The sequence below is a fragment of the Triticum aestivum genome, chromosome 7B (assembly GCF_018294505.1).
Source record: "Triticum aestivum cultivar Chinese Spring chromosome 7B, IWGSC CS RefSeq v2.1, whole genome shotgun sequence".
In the NCBI taxonomy this organism is placed as follows: domain Eukaryota; kingdom Viridiplantae; phylum Streptophyta; class Magnoliopsida; order Poales; family Poaceae; genus Triticum; species Triticum aestivum.
In genome coordinates this window covers 708,923,100-708,929,183 of record NC_057813.1, presented here as the reverse complement: position 1 = coordinate 708,929,183, position 6,084 = coordinate 708,923,100, and positions in this window count along the sequence as shown.

Below are 6,084 nucleotides of genomic sequence, written 5' to 3'. Positions count from 1 at the left end.
CTAATAATAAAGCGCGGTGGGTTTCCGTCGTCCGTCACCCCTATTTGCAAAAAAGTCCCTATAGTTTGTTGAAATCAACCCGCGGTCCATCTATAAGTCATAACGAATCGTTTTTTTAACTTTTTTAGAAAACCCCCTGAGATTTCAGGTAATCAACCTGCCGTCCATATTTAAGTCATACGAATCGTTTTTTTTGTATTTTAACAAAAAAAACCCTAACCTTTCGGTTAATCAATCCACAGTCTATCTAAAATAAAATTATCCATATTTTTTAAACTGTAACTCCGATTTTAACATATTATATATGAAATTTGATTAGAAAAATGTGTAGAATCTAAATATGCTGTTACTTTTAGCTGTTAAATATTTCTAAACTATTAATTTGGATGCAAACTTAATCTATAGTGCACGGTCCGTTTTTCTTTCGCACCGGCGGCGATCCAAATTGCAAATAAACACACATTAAAACCAGATTGAGTGGGAAAAAACATTGATAACCACGCATACACAACTCTGAAAAACCTCGCGGGAAAAGACAACACTTTTCTCATCTTATTCTGAGCGATTGTGTGCGTGCGAGCGCGCGTGTGTGTGTGTATGTGTGAGAGAGAGACGCCTTAGGACTGACCACATTCAAATGCATTTTTGTTGTGTGAGCAATAAGACCACCGTCAGGAACACAAATGTGATGCCATTTTAAATAAAGAACGTCTACCTATCAGGGTCTCGAGTCGTGGTCATTGGGTTAAGAGCGTGTATTTTTTCTGTCCCGTTGCAACGCACGGGCACTTTTGCTAGTAATAATAAAGTACGGATTGACTCCTTGAGTTCACCGTCACAATACGCTTCTTCCCGTAAATTTACGCTTTCAGTTTAAATTTAAAACGCGTATGCGACGTGGTACTAAAAAAATTGATGCATCGCACGCTAGCCTCGCTAAAAAAACCTGATAAAGAGCCTAGAATGACCTTTCCCGATCTTTTGAAGGGTAAGAATAAGAACTCTGTTGTATCGATGCACTGCTCTCAGGCGAGATTGAACACGAAAAAAGGTGCATCAAGGCGTGAATAAGGAAGAAGTCACCTTTGTCGGTTTTCAAATTGAGGACCAACTGTGCTCCGAAAGTGAGAGAAGAGATCTCAAAAGACCGACACCCACATCAAGAGAAACAGACGAAGCAGCTCAAGCAGAGCTAGAAACGGAAGCCGAAGCAGCATCTTCTTCCTTTTTCCATACAGAGAAAGGTGCCTTCGCTTAGATTTTTTTCTGTTGATCAGAATTCCTTAGAAGAAATTGGAAGAAAACCGTAGCGAAACGGTTGAACCTTAGCGAAGTATTTTGGGTTCATTACAACCTTCTCCTATTCAGAATCGGAGAATAGGAACGAAGTAGCTCGCCTAAAGAGGAACTAAAATTCTTCTTTACTTCGATCAAGAAACTAGATTCTCAATAGAGTTGCTTACTACGAAAAGAAAGATGCCCCACCTTTAGTGATTAGATGGATCACTAGCCCTTACTCTCAGTCACTGATTCAAGAACGAATACCGAGACAGAAAAAACCCTTGCTGGTCTACTGCTTGATGGCTTTACATCGCTAAAGAATCCGTAATGGACAGCAAGAACTCTGAATCAAGAAAAGTACCAAATCGATTGGAAATGTACGCTCCTGTGGGAGTCGAACCCACCGCATAGGTGCCTTGTTCTACCGAGAGATGAACTAAGGAGCGGCAACCCCTACATCAGTTCTTTGTACCGCCCAGAAGGGCACGAGAGAAAAAACAAAACCAATAAAAGATCAGACGAGACGGAATTGGTAACGTGAACGTCTTTTCGTCTTCTTGCCTTAGTTTCATATAACTCAACCTCGCTTTCCAAAAAAGAAGTACTGATTGAGATTTCCCTTTTATGATGGCTATCCCGTTTCTATTACTTACTGAATTTCTTGTCTACTGGCTGGAAACTTGAAAGGCTTACCACGGGATCGAAGGCAGAAGAACTTTTAGGATTGGCTAGAGGGGAACTACTCCCCCAATCCCATTTTTTCACGGGAACCCGATGTTATTAGATTCTATTCATTCATTCTGAATCTTTTATCATATCGCTTATTACGGCTATCTTTAGAATTTCATTGACTATATATGTTTCTTTCCATATGAGCTATTCCCTTTGCTTTCAATCTGTCTTGTGCCACTCCAGCTTTCACTCAAGCCATTCTTTGCCTGTCGACCCTCACTCTTCCTCTTGCTTCCTTAGGAAAGAGCATAAAGAAGGCACCGAAAACAGGTGGGAAAGGAAAGGTATACTTTTCACAGCCGACAAGCGGCGCATTTAAGCCCTAAAGAACTAGCTTCCTGGAAAAAACTCACTCGATCACCGGCTTTCAGGGGATTCCCCCACTTAAGAATAAAGGGGCATAGACTACGAAAGGGCTACGTTCACTTGATGAACGGTAAAAGGTATTCTATTACATAACGAGAGCATACGAGCGGAATACGATACTATCGAGCTTTCCGAAAGTGTGAGCTGAAATTCAAGGGTAATCGCACCCTTGACTCTATCACAAGCTATTGGAATTGGCTGGAACTTTCTATACCAAAAAGGGATATATAGGGGTTTGTTTTATTGATGCAATAGAGATCTTTCATAGATGGATCCCGATATGATCTTATTGATACGAGAATTAGAATCAAATAAAAGTGTTTTCTGATGCATGCACTCTTTTCTTTAGGTTAATCAGCCCTTACTTGCATTGATTTAAAGGTCCTATTTCCCATTCCTTGCGGACTTGGTAATCTAACAACCCTTCAGGGGAGAGGATTATAGGACACCATAGCTTATCTGCCTTGATTTCCGAAACCAGAACTACTTCGGCCTTCCCTCAACTGATTGACCTAGCCGACCTATAACTTATGCTGTGTATAGATTGACAAATTGCTGGGTCTACCCTCAGGGCGCCCTATAACTTATGCTGGGTGCCAGGGAAGAAAAGAAAGGGAAAGCGGTCTTCTTCAAGCCGAAGGGGAGCCCGGATAATTGAATGAAGGTTGGGACAGAACTCAAAAATAACAGATCCTTTCCTACTAGTTTGCTGTTCCGGTTGGGAAAGCAAGAAATGGGATAATCATTTCCAGTCAATTTCTCCTAGTTTTCCTTCTGGAATTCCAGTCAGAAAATCAATGAAATAGGATTTGGATCAGAAAATCAGGAGAAGAAAAGCAACCGAACCATAGATCCTGCTTTGGCCAACCCTCAATTACCAAGTTCTTACTATCTAACCTAGCTTTTTTCCATCTATCTAACCTTTGTCTATGAAACCTCGAATGCCTCTATACAGTGACGAAAATAGGGTTGTACCTGTAATAACATCTCTTGATACCAGTATTCTAGCTTATGGTTCATGTGGGATTCCTTGCTACTTCCTATAGCTCTTCTTTTGCAGATACATTAGCAACTTTGGCCTCTATGATTTTGATTACCGAGGGACTCTGATACCAGTCTTGGTGCAATCGTCAGGGTCACCCGCCTACAGTTTTCGCCATAGAAACTTTACAAGATGAGGATGGTTATGATCCTAAAAGGTATGATGACATATAGAAATTCAAAAATAGGTAAAGTCACCACCATAAGCTGAGGTGAAAGATCGAGTTGTACTTTTCAAAACTCTGCCCTGTTTATTATCTGTGGTGATAAGTTTTACATAAGATCATTTAACGGGATGCACCTTATCAGGATGCAGATCTAGATCACAAGTAAGCAGTGATGCGCGAGACGGCTCTATCTCTTTTCACAAGTACAGATGGCCATCAAAGATTAGCAAAGCTATACCAAAAATAGGTTCACGTAAGAAAGTGCCTATTAGTTTGCGTAGGAATGCCCGTTTTAGTTTACGGAAGAGTGCACGTAGAATAACAAAAGGGGTTATTCATGTGAAAGCCAGTTTCAACAATACCGAAATCAAGGAATCTCTCCGGGAAGACAGTCAAGGAAAGGGAAACATTACTCTACTAAGAAATAAACTCGTATAAGAAAGAAGAGACTTGGATTCCGGATTCCAATCTTTGATCCAGTTTTAGGCCAGTGCTCAAACTTGGAGAGAAAGAGCTTTTCCCTCAACTTCACTCCCTTGACTTGACTCCCGACCGATGATCCTACTAACGTCATTTTGACAGCTATGGATATGGAATTCAAGCATGCGTAGACACCGACCATATAGATTCTCTGACCTCTGCCCTGGAACCCCACATCGGGAGGCTGCCAGTACGTACTGCTATTTGACCTCGATACCCAGTCCGCTGATAAGAAAACTTCTGTTTCACTTAGGTGCTGCCAGTGTGGAAGAGGAGATTCGAGCCTCATAAGTGAATACGGAAATCCATCTGAACTGGTATCCATCCCTGGTAAGTAAGCTTCCTCGCTCGGTTTGTTTGCTATTGCTATAGTTCGATCCTTAAAGAGAATCACTGGCCCGGCTATCTCGAGGGATGGGATGAGAATTGGAATGAGAATAGGAATTGGAGAACAGAAGCAAGTGTGGAAAATGTTACTAATGTCAATTAAAAGAGTTGGCATCGGATCAGTGGTGTCGTTCGGATAGAGGGAACGAATAGTGGGTGAAATCCAAAAATCTTCTTTCCTTTTGGGGATGAGAGCGACTACACTACATAATTGGAACTTGCCTTTGCTTTATTGCCTTAGCTTCATTGGTATTGGAATGAATTGTCTTCTATGTGGAGATCCAAGGCTTGGTTTTCTAGCGCGAAAGCCGTTGCTAGCATCTGTTTGATTGCTGGGTTGGGTTAGCAAGTTATTTATTATCCATTGGCCACATCGCGATAGCCGTACTAGAACTTGACTTTCCCATTCTTGAGCCTGGCCACTACTTTGTTTGATTTTCTTGTCCGGGGTTGATGGATTTGCTGCTCTAAGGCATTGGAGGTTTAAAATTAGCATCTCGTAATGATCAGGATCTCTTGCCAGGTCAGGATAGCATCCATTCACTAATCGAAATCCGCTTTTCATTCTTGTTTATGGATATGGATCTGTTGTATCTGCTGGAGCTTGCCCCGGGCATTCAAGCAAGAATTTCCTGCTCCCTGTTCTCCGATAGATCTGCTCTACGTTCCGGACTGGCCGGCCTATTATCACAACTTCTGATTCCCTGAAAGCCTAGCTATCAACCATCGACCGAGGATCAAGAGCAAGTTCATTTTCCAAATCCATATTCTGGTCTCTGGGCAAGGAAGTGAAGCACAGCTGTGTTTCTGGGGAAGCAGGTTTCCGCTCTTCCTTCGACTTCGATATATGTTATTTCTGAGGAATGTTACTAATCCGAGTAGTTGTTGTTGTTGATGGACGACTAGTTCGAGTAGTCGTTGTTGATGCCAGTCCAGTGTGGGTAGACGAACTAACCTAACCGTCAACTAAAAGCAAGCTGTAGAAATGGGGATCAGTGGCAGAATTTACATATAAGTTCTAAGTAAAGGTTTCAGGACTCAGTGGAAGTGATCCGGCAGACCAGTCAAAGAAAAGATTGATCAACCACTCACAACTGGAATCAAGCAATCCTATCCCAACAACCCAAGATCTTAGACTCGGCCAGGGATCATTTCTATCTCTATCTCTTGTGACCTGGAGAACTGCACTTTGAAACAGGCATGTCAATCAGAAACAGCCACAGGAAGCCCTCGGATTGAAGCTGAATCCGCCGTTCCGGATCGGCAGGAAGGTATCGGGCCAGAAATCTCAGGAAAAGCAGTTTTTCTTTAGTGAATTGACGCGATCTATCCTCTGTTATCAACCCAATGAGTAACGTATAATGTGTAGAAGAAAAATGGAAGCTTTATAGCACATTCCCTCTCTTTATCGGGATTTCCTTCAACGGGTTTCAAAAGTGAGTTCTAGGGCAGATTCGTCTAAAGAAACAGGGCTTGTCCCAAAGCCAACTCATAACAGGCTCCCTGACCCACGGAATAAAGATAGATTTCCTTGCATCGGGACTTGCTTCTCTTTTCATTTCACATCCGAGGATCGATTTCAAGAACATGGTAAACTTCCATTCGATTCGCACTCTTGATGAAACGCATC